Source organism: Mus caroli, chromosome X (genome assembly GCF_900094665.2).
Source record: "Mus caroli chromosome X, CAROLI_EIJ_v1.1, whole genome shotgun sequence".
NCBI classification, from domain to species: domain Eukaryota; kingdom Metazoa; phylum Chordata; class Mammalia; order Rodentia; family Muridae; genus Mus; species Mus caroli.
The window spans coordinates 95018520-95036625 of NC_034589.1; the positions used below are offsets into that span (position 1 = coordinate 95018520).

Here is an 18106-nt window from a genome sequence, read left to right on the forward strand (position 1 = left end):
TCCCTCCCCCTCCCCTCCTTCCCTCCCATCCCCTTCATATCCCATCAACCTCCAGTCACACAGTTCTGGCTGCAGTTCTCTAACTCCAGCGTCCAGATTCCCAGAGCTCCATCACCAATTCAGATCGTGCTTCTAGCTTCTAGCTTTGTGTACTGAATTCTGAGCTGGCCACCGCAAACTCTCCTTCCTAGGAGGACCAGAGAGCTGTAGGCACTGAACATCTATGAAGCCCAGAACTGGAGACTAAGACTGACCAAAATTTGAGGGCAGAAGGCCAAGGGGAACTGCTCGTTGGGTTTTGGGTACAATTGCTCGTTATTTTTAGCTGCTGACTCACAGTTCCTGGCATCTGGGTTTGGGGCTAGCAGGCTGGGTTAGGGGGCTATTAATAGAGCCAAGGCACAGCCCCGACCCAGTTCAATTTGGAAACATGGGGAACAAGGAGCCTCCCCTGCCATCCTGTTTTGTAAAGCTGCAAAGGACAGAGACAGTGACTGGGACAGATGCTCTCCAGCTGCAAGGTAACTCAACCTAGTATCACCCAAGGGAAAGCACAGTCCTAGGTACAGCTTTCCCCCAGTCTTGCCATGGGCTGGGGGCTCTACCACAGTGAAGCTTCTGTTGTACTGGCTGAGAGGGCAGATGTGAGTCTTAGTGAAGGGAAATCTGAGAATTTCTGGTCCCTGGAGACCTCATGAAGATAGGGCGCTTCAGCATGACCCTAGTAAAGATGCCACAGAGCCAAGAAGTTTCCAAGTCCCCTGTCTACCCTCCTCCCATTCTTTGTATCTCTTCTGCTCTTCGTGGACTCTGTCCCTCCTCAAAGGGGTCTGCAGACTTGATGGCTGATTTTTCACTCTACAGAGAAACCTGACTCAAGAGCCACCTGTGAATAATCCTGTGGGTTTTGTCATTCCCATTGAGCCTTTACTGTAATAGGCTAAAGTAGGAGTTTCTCGAGGCACATGTTGAGAGTGGTGGGCAAATCTTTATAATTCACTGGACTAATCACCAAAATTATTCCCACCTACTCTCAATTTTCTAGAATTCCCTTTGGTTAAGAACAGCAGTCTTCATCCTTCACCCCTTGAAAATGAGAAACTTCTGCCTTGTGTAGGCCAAAAGACATCATCCCTCCACACATGCAAGGCCTGAGGTCACCTGCTGAACCTCTATTTTCAAGAATGAGATCAGATTATGAGACAGCAGCGAACAGTGCCGGCCTATCTTAGTTTGTTTGTCCAGGGCGCTGGAGAGGCGGTGGAAGGAGAGAGAAAAGGTCTCTGTGCTCACAAATCCCCCCAACTGCTCCATCTCTCTGTCTCCGCTCAGGCTGCCTGGTCGCCTAGCAACCGCAGCCGCCTGTCTGTGCCTGGGGGCTGCGTCAGGCCGGTAGGGGGCGCCTGTCTCCCTGGGGCCTCAGGCAGGAGCACTAGCAGTTGGCAGATTTCCCTGTTAAAGTGTCAAAGCATCTCAGTGTTACTGACCTCCTCCCAGGCTTGTCAACCCAAACTGTTCTAAGTGTCAGAGTGCCTGTATAGTAGAGGGAGACACACTGAATCTAAAGGGATTTTACACAGAGTTATTAAAAATGCAGAGAAGGATGGAGCTGGAGAAACAGTTCAGCTGTTAAAAGCACTTGCTGATCTTCCATAGGACCTGTTTTGTTCCTACTACTCATGCTGGGTGGCTCACAACTACCTGTAACTCCCTTTCTAGGGCATCCAACACCCTCTTCTGGTCCCTGAGGCCCGCCACACATATATTTGCACAAATGCACAAACATACACATGAATACAAACAACTATCTCCCTTTTGAAAAGGCAAGCTAGCAAGATGGCTCAAGCAGGTAAAGGCGTTTTCTGTCAAGCTTTACAACCCAAGTTCAGTTCCTGGAACACAGGTGTTAGGATAGAAACAATTCCCAAAAGGTGGCATCTAATCTACACACACACACACACACACACACACACACACACACACACACACACATGGCACTAGAGAGACGACTCAGTGGTTAAGAATATTTCTTGTTCTTGCAGAAGACCCAGGTTTGGTTCCTAGCATGAATACGGTAGATGACACCCATCCAGTTCTAGGGTATCTAATGCATTCTTCCGATCTATATAGGTACTAGTATTCGTGTGGTGAACCCACACGCATGTAGGCAAAAGTGAATCTTGTTTTAAAAAAAATGAAAAGAGTAAATGTCTAGTCAATGTTCTATTACTGTGAACAGACACCATGACCATGGCAACTCTTACAAAGAAAAGCATTTAGTTGAGTCGGGCTTAAACTTTCAGATGTTTAGTCCATTGTTATCATGGTGGGAAACATGGTGGCAGGCAGGCAGAAATGATGCTGTAGAAGTAGGTGAGAGCTTTACATTCAGATCTGCAGGTAGGCGGAAGAGAGACTCTGGGCTTGAAATGGGCTTTGGAAGCCTCAAAGCCCACTCTCAGTGATACACTTTTTCCAACATGGCCAAACCTCCTAATCCTTTCAAGTAGTGTCACTTCCTGATGACTAAGCATTCAAATATATGAGCCTGTGGACATCAGACACAGATGCAGAGTTTGGAGTGTGCCCAGCTTTCAATCTTGCTTTGCTCCACTGTTTCCTCATTACGCTCCCTTTCCTCCCTTTTGGAATGGTAACATGTGTTCTGTGCCACTGTATGTTGACCTTTGTTGACTTCAACCCTTCTATCTCTTGTAATAGTTCTACTCATTTGTAGCAGGTTTTCTCAGCATCTCAGATGAGTCTAGCATCTCCAACATCTTGAGGTCTCCAAGGCAATCCAGGTTTTACCTTCACAGCTTCACACAGTGGCCTCTCTGGGCCTCCACGGAAGAACACATACCTAGCCTTTCCTTCATCACAGAGGGAGATTCCATAACCCCTTTCTTCTATCCTTAACTCTAAAGCCAGAAGCATGTGGCTGAATCTGTCAAATTCTTCTGTTTGCTGGGGCTGAAACATGTCCCACTTGTTCTGTTACATCTACATCATCTTTCTGTTTTCTATGTTTTTTTCACTGCTAAACTTTTTTTTCTTTAATTACTTTTCATAAGTTGGAAGTTCCGCTGGGTGCTTTCTTGCTATGAGGTCACCATTCCCTTTATTACATTTAGCATCAGATTTTTTTTCACCTCCTTTAGTACAGGACTTGGCTTCATTGCACTTTGCAATGCTCCTTAAACTGTACATTTTATATTTTTTCCTTGCTAACTTGGTCCTTTAAATTATAGATCTGCATAAGAGTTACCACTTATAACCATGTAACACAGTAAATATTAGTTTGTCTTGAAATCTCCTCTGCCAACACCATTAATCCAAGTCTTCAATTTAGCCTCAGGCAGATTGTTAGGACAGGGGCAGAAAACAGCCACATTCTTTACCAAAACAGCACAAGAACAGTTTCTAGGCCACTTACTAGTATTCTTCCCCTCTGAAACATACTGAGCTGGGCCATCATGATCTCCATTGCTCTCAGCACCACTGCCTTCCATGTTCCTGCTAGCATGGCCCACTAAGATCTGCTTAAAGCATCCAACTTCTTTCCTAATACAAAGTCTCAAAGTCCACATTCCACCAACAAGCAGAGTGGTCAGGCCTGTCACAACAATACCCAGCTCCCTGGTACCAACTCCTCTCATTGTTCTGTTTACTGTGAAGGGACACCATGACCATGGTAACTCTTATAGAGGAACATGTTTAACTGGGCTTGCTTACAGATTCAGAGGTCCATTGTCATCCTGGCAGAAAGCATAGTGTTAGGCAAACATGGTGTTGGAGAAGTAGCTGAGAACTCTATATCTGGATCAGCAAGCATCATGAAGAAAATGGTTCTAGGCTTGGTCCACCCCCAGTGACACACTTCTTCCAACAGGGCCACATCTCTTAATCCATTCAAATAATGTCATTCCCTGGTGACTAAAAATTCAAATATATGAGCCTTTGGAGGTCATTCTCATTAAAACCACCACAACAAAGGAGGGACAGAGAATGGAAAGGGAGGAGTCAAAGAATCAGACAGGACAAAATTGGGAAGACAATTTTATTTTTTATATTCACTCTTGATGTGTCTATGTATTTTTCTCAACCAGAGAAGCTATACAAGTCCTTTAATTTGCTTCCCTGAATCTGCCCCCATATCAGAAATAATCTGAAACTATGGGGGCCATTTTAATTCAAACCACCACACACACACACACACACACACACACATAAAATAATAAAGAAGTATTTTATTTTAAAGGAAGAAGAATATTAAGGGTCTTGTATAACTCAATTTAAACAAAAAAGTAATTTCACTTCCTTAGTTTCTGTGATGGGGAGATCCTTGGAACAACACTTCATATCCAATCTATTAGTAAATCCCATCAACCATCTCTTCAAAACATACCCAGAATTGCACCTCTTCTCATCATGTCTAGTGCTATTCCTCTGGTCTACGGCAAAATCACCTGTTCAACTGAATTATGTCAGTAGTCTCATTCCTGATTAGACTCAAGGCTTCCACCCTTGCCCAATGAGGTATCCTATTTACAAAGAAATCAGAACCATCCTGATGAAACCAAGTCATATTACATCAGTTGTCCTCCCTCACAAAGCCATTCAGTGAGTCAAGTCCCCATCTCTCTACCACACGGGGGAGAGAGGTTGCACACATATACCATACATATACACATAAATAATAATGATTCTGACTGGGCAGTGGTGGCACATGCCTTTAATTACAGCACTTGGGAGGCAGAAGCAGGCGGATTTCTGAGTTTGAGGCCAGCCTGGTCTACAAAGTGAGTTCCAGGACAGCCAGGGCTGTACAGAGAAACCCTGCCTCAAAAAATAAAATTAAAAAAAAAAGCTCACATAGAAGAAACTCATATTGAGACATATCAGAAACTTCTGAAAATGAAACACAAATAAATATTTTTTAAAAACTATATTTGGTTTATAGGGGTAAAACTTCAGAAACCATGCAGTCCAGAAGCAAGTAGTAAAATATATTTCAGATGCTTAAAGATATTATCAGGTATGATGGTCCATGCCCATATTCCTTGCACTTGGGAGAAGTTCAGAGTCATTCTCAGACATGTGGCAAGTTTCAGGCCAGACTGGGCTACCTGAGATTCTGTATCCAAAAATCACAAGTCTGTGCTCATCCGTACCTTTTCATGCTTGCAGTTCATGGTTGATGGGAAAGGGAGAGACATTTTCTTTCTTTCTCTCTTTTTTAAAGATTTATTTATTATATGTAAGTACACTGTAGCTGTCTTAGGACACCCCAGAAGAGGGCATCAGATTTCTTATGGATGGTTGTGAGCCACCATGTGGTTGCTGGGATTTGAACTCGGTGAACTCGGGATCTTCGGAAGAGCAGTCGGCGCTCTTAATCACTGAGCCATCTTGCCAGCCCGACAGATATTTTCTTAAGTGATGTAGCCACAAGGATGTCATCTATAAATGAACTTTTACCTGTAAACAACCCTGATGTGCACACAAATTCACAAATGAAATAAATTTCTTTATGATTAGTAAAAGAAAATAACCAGGCAGTGGAGGCATACACCTTTGATCCCAGCACTCAGGGAGGCAGAGGCAGGGGGATTTCTGTGAAATCAAAGCCAGCCTGATCTATACAGTGAGTTCCAGGGCTACACAGAGAAACCCTGTCTCAAAAAAAGAGAAGAAGAAATAAGGAGAGAGAGCGAGAGAGAGCGAGAGAGAGAGAGAGAGAGAGAGAGAGAGAGAGAGAGAGAGAGAGAGAGAGAAAATAGGTAGGTAGGTAGGTAAAGAATTGTTAAACCTGAATGTTTTGTATGATGAAAATATCCTTCACAGATGAAGAGGAAATTAAGACATTCTCAGACAAAGGAGCATTGAAAGAATTTGTGCTAGCAGGCTGAAGAACATCCTCAAAACAGAAAGGAAATCATAAAAGAAGAAATCTTAGGTTGTCAGGACAGAAGAAAGAATAGAATGAGCAAAAATATGGGTAAATACAATAGACTTTGTTCCTCTTCAAACAACTTCAGTTGTCTAAATTATGCTTCATAGTTGAAGCAAAAATTGTAACACTGTCGAGTGTAATGTGTTTAGAGGGAATATTTAACATAGCCGTACTATAAATAGGGCAGAATAAAAGGACTTAAAGGGAAGTGAAGTTTCTACTCTCTCTGCTATCTGGCTTAATGTTGATATCAGGAAGTCTTTGTGGTGACACAGTAGTTCTGTGTCCTGACTGCACTTATTACAGGACTCCCCACCGGTACTAAAATGGCATTAAACTCTAAATGCATTGCATCAATGTCAATTTCCTGATTTCGATATTGTACTATAATATTGAAAGTTGTAATTATTAACGGATACTGAGGGAAGGGCACACAGGCCCTTCCTGTATTGTCTCTGCAACTTACTTGGAAGGTATAAATATTTCAAAAGTAAAAAAATCGTAAGTTGGAACTAGAGAGATGGCTCAGTGGTTAAGAACACTGGCTGCTCTTCCAGAGGACCAGGGTTTGATTCCAAGAACCCACATAGCAGCTAACAACTATCTGTAGCTCCAATTCCAGGGCATCTGGCACCCTCTTCTGACCCTTGAAGGCACTAGCCATACACAAGGTGCACAGGTATCCATGTAGGAAAAACCACAAATAGTTGAAAGTGGCTAAAGATGCAAATGCAGTGTGAGTACCATAATTGACTAGGTTTTGATTTTAGAATAGAAAAGACAAATTTGTTAAACTTGAATTATAATTTTATAAGCATTAAATAAGAAGTGGTTATTGTTCTTTTTTAGATTTATTTATTATTTATTTGTATTATGTGTGTGTGTGCGCACGAGTACTGTGAGTGGGTGCCAGAAGAGAGAATCAGATCCTCTGAAGCTGGAGTTACAGGCAGTTGTGAGTGGCCTGGTGTGGGTTCTAGGTACCAAACTCAGGTGCTCTGGAAAGGCTATAATCACTCTTACGTGCTGAGCCATCTCTATAGCTCAATTTTGTTATTCTTACTAATGTTCTGGTCATGTGGGAAAATGTACATCAGTAAAGATTTGTTGAAGCATTCAGAGATGAAACATAACATAATGAAATAGATTCAAACAGGTCAGAAAAAGTATAGGTAAATATAAGAACAGATCAAACACAGCAACCTATTACCACTTGTTGACTCAGAAAGGAAGGCATACATCAGTGTTCATACAGCTCTGAACATTTCTGTATATTAGTAAATGTTCAATTTAACAAAATACTAGACTAGAAAGATGGCTCAGTGGTTAAGAGCTCTTGCTAGTCCTTCAAAAGACTCAGGTTCAATTCTCAGCACATATTTGGTACACATACATACATGCAGGCAAAATGCTCATACACACCAAATAAAATAATATTTTTCAAACTCTATTTGTGGTACCACAGAATGCATGGCAAGGTCAGAGGACAGTCTTGGTTTACAGTCCTCACTTTCTACACTGTTTAAAGCAGTTTCCCACTGTGTATACCAGGCTATACTTGAGCATCCTGGGATTCTCCAGTTTTCACCTCCCATCTTGCCATAGGAGTACTGGGGTTATAGATATGGGCTGCTGTGTCTGGCTTTCTGTATGTTCTAGGAATCTGAAGTCACAGGTCTTCATGTGCTTTATGCAGCACGCCTCCCTCCAGCTCCTCAATTGCTTTTAAACTTGAAGGAGATGCACGAAAGATAGAGATTGCGATAAAGTAAGAAAATTCATGAGGATTCATGAGGATCTAGGTGGAGGATAATTGTCTGCTCTTTGTAAATTAGGGATTTGTTTATTTTTGGAAATTGGCATATTAAAATGTGGAATAAGTGCAGTGGGTAGAAATCAGTAGTTGGGAGGTTGCCTGGCCTGCATAAGATCGTGGATTTAAATCCCAGTGTTACAAAATAAAGCAAAGCTAAAATGTGAGTACTTAAAAAATAAAACAAAATTAATTAACACACACTGGTCTTCCAAGCACTGCTAATTTCATTTTTCGGTCGTCAGCATGGAGCAGAGAACAGGGTTCTTTATGTCAGGCCTTCTGAAACTTCTCCCATTTGTTACTTCATTTCACCTGAGAAATGTTTATGCCACCAAATTTTCATAGGCATGTAAAACAAGCATACAAAATAAACATTTGCAGGTAATAATTATAAAGATATTTACTGTAAAGCAGTTCTGTAGTACACATATAATGTTACCATTTATTAAAGATGAAAGCAAATTTGCATATTAAGATGAATAAATATTTATTTTTATATAAGTAAGCCTTGGCTGATTTAAAAATATTAATGTGTTTGTATGTGTAGATGTGTGATAAATATGATCAACTCATAAATTGTGAGAAAATTCTGTCTTAATGTTGAGGCAGGGTCTCTAAGAATCGCTGGCTGTCCTTTGCAGACCAGGCTGGCATCAAACTCACGGGATACACCTGCCTCTGCCTCCTGAGTGCTAAGATTAAAGGTTTGCACCACCATGCCAGGCTTTTAATATTTTTTTAACTATGTAGCTCAAAACAGAAACTTAAGCAGAAATTTCTAAAGTAAGATATTTTAGGGGCTAGGGATGTAGCTTAGTTGGAAGAATGCATTTCTGCTTGCATGCAAACCCCTGAATTTGATCCTCAGCATCTCCTAAAATGGAAAGTAATGGTGTATGCCTGTAATTCCAGTACTCAGAAGGCAAAGGCAGGTGGATAAGAAGTTCAATGTTATCATCAGCTATGCAGCAAGTTCAAAGCCAGCCCGTGTTATGTGAGACCTGCCCCCCCACACACCCCTCAAAATAAATAAAACATTTTAATGCAACAAATTTGGATGTGAGAGCGATCCGGCTGCGATGTGTGTCACTCCACTGACTGCAAGGACTGATTCAGCTGATCTGGCTACCTAGGCAAGCGTCTCCTTTCTTCTTCGGCTCGCCATGTGTGTCCCTCCCAAAGCTGTGCATGCACTCCAAGAGCAAGACCTCCCTTTATCACGGAGGATGATTCATTGATCAAGCGTATATACATGGAGGTGTGTCCCCTCCCTGCTGAAATCTGCGAACACGCTCCCAAAGGCACATTCATGTGCTATGTACGGACTGAGGAGAGCTGATGATCAGAAGACATTGCAAGTCCATGCTTTCTTGAATTGAACTTTTATATTACTATGAAACAGAAAGCTTAGTATGCACAGTGAAAAGCACTGCAGTGCATGATAGATCATACTCTCAAGCCCAAGCCTAAGTGTTTGGGCAGCTTTGGTTGGCCCTGTGTGATGTGAAGGCATGTGCTGTGCAATATGCCCATGTTATGTGCTTAGGAACAAGACTTCAGGGCAAGCGCTGTCAGAAGCACCTTATATTCCTTCAGCGTTTGATTTGGAATTAATTTGAGCTTATTGTGTATTCAGGAACTCTTTCGTTTTCCTTTCTTTGAAGTTCCATACCCATTTTTTTTCAGCATTTGAGAGGAAAAAAGACAGGGTAGGCAAGCTATAAATGCCAGTAGGTGCGAGGAAGAGGGAGATGGGAAGAGGAGAGAGAGTCATCAGTAATGGAGGAAGCCTGCAAGCAGCTAGAGAAAGGGACAAGTCCAGGCAATCAGAGAAAGCATGCTTAGGATTGGGGCTGGTTGGTATTCAAAGAAGAGAGAAACAAAAAAGGGAAAGGAGCAATACTATGAACCGTTCTAATCTTAGGGACAAATCATGTCTCCACTGAGGGACTAGCTGGACTCAAAGTCCATTCTTTTGATCTGGAGGAAGGACTTTTACCTTAGTGAGCCCCAACGAAGTCCTGATACCTTTACTTTTAACATGGTATTTTAAATCTCAAAGAGGGGCAAGTGTACTACTTCCTTTCCTGTGAAAGAAGGGGTGGGGTCCAGAGGAAGGGATCCATCCTCAGTGGCCTCCACGCCCACTCATGACTATCTAGCTACTTAACTTTCCTCCTCAAGAGCTGCATCCTCACAATAGTTTAGAAGATGAATGCCAAGTCAATCTGGCTAATTCTGCCTGAAGTGGGTTGTAGACGGCTTAGAATCTCCACACTTGCTGCCTTTCAGGCCTCGGAGGTGTTGTGACCCGCATTCAGAAACAAGAAACTAGGGAAACAAAACCAATAGACTATGGTGTGTGTGTGTGTGTGTGTGTGTGTGTGTGTGTGTGTGTGTGTTCCCAGAGTCCAGAAGATAGCATCAGATCCCCTGGAGCTAGAGTTACAGAGGATTGTGAGCTGCTGACACAGGTAGGTGCTGGGAACCAAACTCAGGTTTCTGTAAGGCTTACTTGCTGAGCCATCTTTGTAGAATTCCCATGTCTACAAGCAAATACATTTTTTTTTTTAGTTTCAATTTTCTTTTTTTTTTTAATTAGGTATTTTGCAAATACATCCTTAATGAAATTAAAAAATAAAATTTTATGGTCATATAGTTTTTTTTCTAAAGCCAGCCACATGGCCTTAGCTGGTATTTATAGCTTTTTTTTTTCCCCTCTCCTACTGACTTCCTCCATGCTTAGCAATCACCTTAGCAGGTCTTGGTTCCTGATCTGAAATGATGACCCACACCCTCATTCTTGAAGGGTGTGGGCCATTTCCTAGTCTGTCTGGATTGCATTGCTGTAGTTTTCTTAACTGAACTTAATCATGGGACCCTGAGAGCTGGTCTAATGGCTCTCCACTGCAGGTATGCTTTTCCTGGCCTATACAGGGGACGGGAATACTAGTCCACTGGATCTGTAATTGCTTGCATTGGTAACTCCTGCTACTCTACCTCTTTCCTTAGCCTGCTCACTAACAGCGCATGAGGAGCCCAACAGAGCTGGGGGCAAGTCTTAGTTTCCAGTTCAACAAAGGCTTTGTTGTTTTTCCTCTTAGAAGCAGTCCTCCCTCTAAAACAAAGACTTCTTGGTCAGCAGAATATAAGGTATCAGAAAAATAAATTAAAATTTTACTACCGGGTCTCTAGGGGTGATTGTGACCATTCACATTTCTGTCCTTTGAATCTTGGACCCATGAATCCTGTGTTTGGAAAAAAAAATCCTGTGTATGGAAAAATCCATATACTGGATGTTGATTCTGAGAATATATATTCAGCCTTCTGGAGAACCCTATCGCAGCCTTCCAGGCTATTGCTACCTAGTAGGCACTGTAACTAAATGCTTAAAATATTATTCCACTGTTCTATCAAAGCCAGTTGCTTCAGCATGGTGGAGACTATGGTAAAGCAGTGGATTCTATGAAGTCAGTTCCTTGGTCACAAGCAATGCTGTGTGGAATCCTATAAGGCATTCTGTAAGGCTGTGGATGGTGACGCTTTCACTTTTTTCTATTCACCACCTAGGACTGGAGTCATGAGCCCCTCCCTCTTCCATGTTAGAATGTAGGTTGGCTTGATCTTGTGTGGTCTTGTACAGGCAACCATAGCTGCTGTGAGTGTCCCAGTGCAGGATCCTGTCATGGCCAGAAGACATTGTTTTGCCATGGTTCTCCCTGAACTCTGGCTCTTACCCTTTCTTCTATAATGGCCTCTGAGCACCAGGGAAAGAGATATGATACAGATGTCACACTTATGGCTGAGTACTCCACAGACACTTATTCTCTGTACCGGTTGCTTCTATACTAATGCCATCTACTGCAGAAATAGACAAGGTTTGAGAGATGCACTAACATAAGGGTAGAGGATGCAAATTTGGAGGGTAGCTTGATACTCCATCCATTTAGCCAGATACATAAGTACGTTCACTCTTGAAACCCCATCCATTGGTTCTTGGCCAGATTGACAGTACCAAGCATGCATGAGCTCCTATTTGTGGAGCAGGACTTAAATCCAGTAGGAAAGTTGTTGGTTGCTCCTGTGATGTCTGTGCCATTGTTTCCATTCATAGGCATGTCTCGTCACACCACTCGTTATTGTAGTTCATAGGGTTTACAGTTTTGTAAGACCAATGATATTTTTCTACCCTAGCAGCCTGAGTAGTAACTTCCAGTGCTCTGAAAGCTGATGAATAGGGAAGGAGGTTCCTAGCCAGTACAAATTTAATTTCCCTGTGACCAAAGTATGTGGTGTTTTCAGCAATAGAGTTTTAATATCAACTTCTGGCAGGGAACCAGGAGCAGTAGCGATAGCCTGTATTGTTTGAGGGAATCTCTGGAACACCCCTAGCCAAAAACTAAAGAAGAGATATCCATGCCTGGCACTGGGTTTTGTTTTTTGAATTTTTTTATTAGATGTTTTCTTTATTTACATTTCAAATGTTATCCCTTTCCTAGTTTCCTCTCCAGAAACCCCCTATCCGCTGCCCCGCCCCCTGCTTCTATGAGGGTGTGCCCCCACCCTCTCACCCATTCTCACTTCCACGTCCTGCCATTTCCCTACACTGGGGCACCGAGCCCTCACAGGACCAAGGGCCTCCCCTCCCATTGATGTCCAACAAGGTCATCCGCTGCTACATATGCAGCTAGAGTCATGAGTCCCTCCTTGTGTACTCCTTGGTTGGTGGGTTAGTCCTTGGGAGCTCTGGGGGTCTGGTTGGTTAATATTTTGTTCTTCCTATGGAGTTGCAAACCCCTTCAGCTCCTTCAGTCCTTTCTCAACTCCTCCATTGAGGACCCCATGCTCAGTCAGTCTAATGGTTGGCTTCGAGCATCCACCTCTGTATTTGTCAAGCTCTAGCAGAGCCTCTCAGGAGACAGCCATATCAGGCTGCATCAGCACTTCTTGGCATCAGCAATATTTACTGGGTTTGGTAACTGTATATGGGATGGATCCCCAGGTGGAGCAGTCTCTGGATGGTCTTTTCTTCACTCTCCACTCCACACTTTGTCTCTGTAATTCCTCCTATGGGTATTTTGTTCCCCCTTCTAAGAAGGATTGAAGCGTCCACACTTTGGTCTTTCTTCTTCTTGAGCTTCATGTGGTCACATAGTAACATTGTGGACCATTGTCAAATACTAAGAGCCTGTAGCAGGCTAAGATCTGACTCTCAAAGAAAGAGTAGTTGTCTGCAGATGAAGTCAGGGCTCTGTTCTAAAATCCTAAGGACTTTTGTTGGAATTTACCTATGGGGCCCAGGGAAAGGCAAGCAACATCCTATCTGCTATTGATACCTTAAGTACCATTGGGACTATTGAATCTGGCCCAAATGGTAGAGCAGCTTACATAGCAGCCCGAAACTATTGAAGAGACTTCCTATCTTCTGGCTCCCCTGCTCCCACACACAAAGAATAGCAATCTGGATTGGGCCAGACTTAAACACACAGATAAGGAATGTGCTATCTCAAAACCATAAATAGACCCAGTAGACTTTGTGCTCCTTACTTGGTGGCAGAAGAAATGAGATGCAACTGAAAGAGATAACTTTGTGTTCCCTACCCTCCCAAATGGGAGGCAGAAGCATTTAGAATCTCTGTGAATTCAAGGTCAGCCTGGTCTACAGAGGGAGGAAAAAATATGTTTTGAAAAAAAATTTTTTTTAAATGTCATTTGTCAATGTGTATGAGTATTTTGCCTCCATGCATGGTTGTGTACCATGCGTGTGTGTGTGTGTAGTACCTGCAGAGGCCGGAAGAGGGAGCTAGATCCCCTAAATGGTATTAGAGACAATTGTAAGCTATTGTGTTGGTGCTAGGAATCTAACCCAAGTCCTCTAAAAAAGCAACCAGGGCTTTTAAATGCTGAACCATCTCTCTAGTCATTTTTTTTTAACTTTACATAAAAATTTGAGTTTTTCTTCATCTTTAAACCTTGTTGTAAAGCATCCTTTGAGAATGTAACTTGGAAAACCACAAGATCATATATATGCAATCACTGTAAAGACTTCTGTAGTGGTTTGGCTAGGAATGTCCCCCATAGGCTTATATATTTGAACATTTGGTCCTTAGAGTCTGGCAATATTTGGGCTGGATTACGAGGTGTGACCTTGTTGGAGTAGGTTTGGCCTTGTTGGAGAAAGTGTGTCACTGGGGGTGGACTTATGGGTTTCAAGGAACCAAGCCGGAACCAATGGTTCTCTTCCTCTCCCTCTCTCCCTCCCCCCTCTCTCTCTGTATGTATGTATGTATGTATGTATGTATGTATGTATATATGTATGTATGTATATGTATCTTCCTGCTGTGTGCAGATCTGGGTGGAGAACTCTTTACTCTCTCACTAGCACCATGTCTGCATGTCTGCCACTATGCTTTCTGCCAGGATGACAATAGACTTCTGAATCTGTAAGCAAGCCCAGTTAAACATGTTCCTCTATAAGAGTTACCATGGTCATGGTGTCCCTTCACAGTAAACAGAACAATGAGAGGAACTGGTACCAGGGAGCTGGGTATTGTTGTGACAGGCCTGACCACTCTGCTTGTTGGTGGAATGTGGACTTTGAGACTTTGTATTAGGAAAGAAGTTGGATGCTTTAAGCAGATCTTAGTGGGCCATGCTAGCAGGAACATGGAAGGCAGTGGTGCTGAGAGCAATGGAGATCATGATGGCCCAGCTCAGTATGTTTCAGAGGGGAAGAATACTAGTAAGTGGCCTAGAAACTGTTCTTGTGCTGTTTTGGTAAAGAATGTGGCTGTTTTCTGCCCCTGTCCTAACAATCTGCCTGAGGCTAAATTGAAGACTTGGATTAATGGTGTTGGCAGAGGAGATTTCAAAACTGCCTATGTCACATGGTTATTACTGGCCAGTTTAGACATCTATAATGAAAAGGAGCAAACCAGTAAGCAGAATTCCTCTATGACAACTGCATCAGCTCCTGCCTTCAGATTCTTACCGTGTTTGAGTTCCTATTGTGAGTTCCTTTGATGACAAAACGTGATGTGTAAGTTAAGCCAAATAAACCCTTTCCTCCTCTGCTGGTTCTTGGCCACGGTGTCTCGTCACATCTAAGTGTGACTCTCAAACTTGCACCTTTTTCTTTCTGTAGTAGACAGAGATTAATGAACTAAACTCACAACTTGTCAAAGGCCAGAGAATAAGTATCTGTGATAAGCCAGCCACAAATGGCACACCTACATTATCTGTCTGCTTATAGGCTTAGGGACCATTGCAGAAGCAGAGATAGAAAGATTGTGAGAACCAGAGATTGGGGAGGACCAGGATCAAACAGTGTCTTCTAGACATTATAGAACCGCTATACTTATGAAACTACAACATCAGTGTTTGCCAGCAAGAGGCCTCTACAACATCAAGCAAGTCAATATTCTCACATGTTTATCAAACCCAATTATGCATTCTGAAGCTCGGAAAGTAACTACAGTGCAGGTGCGCATTTAACCTACTGCGAATAAGACCTCTGCTAAGATCCCATTGGTTACCTTATGTTCTTAAGTCCCTCTGACTGAAGAGCCATGCTCTCAATGCCATTTGAGATCTCCAGGAATTAATGTCAATTCAGAGCCAATGTAGGTACTAAAACATCTGATTATTTCCTTTCCTCAACATACAGTTATCATGGCAAAAGACTGTAGATTCATTTTAGGAGAGATTGGAAAAAGATTAATAGTAAAAAGAAAATGGCTGGGCAGCAGTAGCACAAGTCTTTAATTCCAGCACCTGGAGGCAGAGATAGGCAGATCTCTGTGAGTTCAAGGCCAGGCTGGTCTATAGAGTGAGTTCCAGAATACCCCGGTCTACACAGAGAAACCTTGTCTTGGAAAACCACACACACACACACACACACACACACACACACACACACATACACACACACATGATTGTATAGTAAGGTCCCTCCTCAAAGGTATCTGGTATCCATTGATTTCATAGGCCTATAAATTGTATAAGGTCTGGAAATTGGTTGAGGAGCTGTGATTCTTTGTGGCTATGATTCAAGATAGACTTTTGCTCATTTGCTCTGGAAATACATTTCTTACATGGATTAAACAAGAACTTAGTAGACTTCCTGTATATTTCACGCCTCGGAATATCATGGTAGATTATCCAGCATCCTAGCTCTACATAAGAGAGACCATCACGGTCATTCCTTTGCTTCTGCTGTCTGTTATGGCCAGCACCCTCACTTTGCCTTTGGTAATTGGTCCTCGGAACTCTTGCACCCTTATACCCATCACATTTAAGTTATCCAATTGAGTGGCTATGGCTCGTACCCTAAGGTCTGCTATACAGAAAAGAGTAATGACAGAGCTCTTCAAGCAGCCTGGTGCTTCTCTCCCAAGTCTGCTTCTTACAGTATTATTTGAAGGCATGTCATCTGAACTTTCCCATGATAGAGGAATAGATACCAATATTTCAGTTACACTGAGCCATTGATTCCCTTCATCAACCTTAAGCCAAAGGACACCAGGCATATCCAGCTCATTCACAGTAGGTCATTTCTTGACTCACACTTCATTCAACTAAATAAACCATTATGTGCAGTGTGGGGGTGGGGTGGGATGCGTCTGGGTGTGTCTGGGTGGATATGTGAAGATATGAATGCAGAATCTGCAAAGGTCAGAAGAGGGCGTTGGATCCCCTGGGGTTGAGGTGACAGGAGGCTGTGAACTGTTCCATGTGGATGCCATGGCAGCTGAAACATTAAACTGAAAATCTATTTGATGAGGTTCACATCAATAAGTCTAGCTTGGAATGGTTTTGTGTTCTACCCACCACTATGCTATGCCCTTAAAATCTATTAGCACACACATTCTCCAGACTTCTACTTGTATGAACTGGAAAATTCAAGCAGTTCTTCTGGAACATAGCACATCTCCTCAGGGTCATAATGTGTTTCTCACCTCTAAGAGCCTGCTAAGACTTCAGTCTAGTTATAGGTGTAGGACTAAAGATGGGTGGTAAGGAGGTGTTCTGAGGGGCATCAGCATTATCTTGCATGGCATCTCCTTTAGAAAAGGTAATTTCTAGTTCTATAGATATTACAGGATTACTTCCATTGGATAAGGATGGAGAGGACAATATTTTGGGAAATAAGTTAGAGGTATACCTACCACTAACACTAACAGTAGGAGACAGACACGGAATTTACATTTGTACACACACACACACACACACACACACACATATGCACACACACACATGCACACACACACACACATACTTTAAAATAATCAAGTCTTAAAACGTGAAACCCAGGGCTGGAGAGTTGGTTCAATGGTTAAGCACACTACTTGTTCAATTCCCAGCACTGACATGGCAGCTCACAACTCTCAGCTCACAACTCTCTGTAACTCCAGTTCCAGGGGATCCAACACCCTCCCTCATACAGACAGACATGCAGGCAAAACACCAATGCATGTATAAATAGATAGATAGATAGATAGATAGATAGATAGATAGATAGATAAATAAATAATTTAAAAAAAAAGAAAGAAAGAAACTCATCAGTAGCTGGGGGCTCAGCATTCTGGCCTCATTAAGGTTCTCCTACACTTCTCCATCTTAAAGTTGTAGGATCCCAATCTTTACCAGTCAGTATCCTCACTTTAACTACAGACAGTTTTTGAGACTCAGACCTAAACTTGTACTGTAAGTCAGATAAACTAATAATGAGAGTTTGTGTTTGGTTTTTGGCAACTTCAGCCCTATGGGTGCCAAAGAGAAGATTCTCTCTCAGGCCAAACATAGCACCTGTAGGATTTTTTTTCTTTCCTCCAAGTCCCTTCCCCCACTTCCCCTCTTCCCTATCCCTAAGCAGTCCTCTCTTTGTCCTCAGAAAAGGGGAGGCCTCCCGTGAATACCAACCAGCCTTGGCATATCAAGTTGCAGTAAGACTAAGACCGCTTCTCCTATTGAGGCTAGGTTGGGCAACCAAGTAGGAGGAAAGGGTCCCCAAGGCAGGCAACAGAGTCAGAGACAGCCCCTGCTCCCACTGTTAGGAGTCCCACATGAAGAATGAACTGTTTCATATGTGCAGACAGCCTAGGCCAGTCCTATGTAGGCTTCCTGCATAGGTTTGTCAGTTCAGTCCCTGTGAGCTCTTACGAACGCAGAGTGGTCGACTCTGTGGGGTTCTTGGGGTGTCCTTCACTCCTCCAGCCTTTAGATTTTTAATGCACACCTGGAGCTGAAACACTGTATCTCTGAACTTATATTTTCCCTTTGTTACTTTGTTTAGAGATATAAGAAGCAAGCAGCCTATAACATTATATTGTCTG

At 42.7% G+C, this 18106-nt stretch overlaps 1 long non-coding RNA gene across 1 annotated transcript; it reads left to right on the plus strand.

The window, feature by feature from the left end:
- Window positions 1-414: 414 nt before the first annotated feature.
- Window positions 415-8828, plus strand: LOC110286456. The gene is made up of 3 exons (XR_002377141.1): window positions 415-521; window positions 7653-7724; window positions 7986-8828. It is a non-coding gene; the product is annotated as an uncharacterized LOC110286456 (long non-coding RNA).
- Window positions 8829-18106: the final 9278 nt, after the last annotated feature.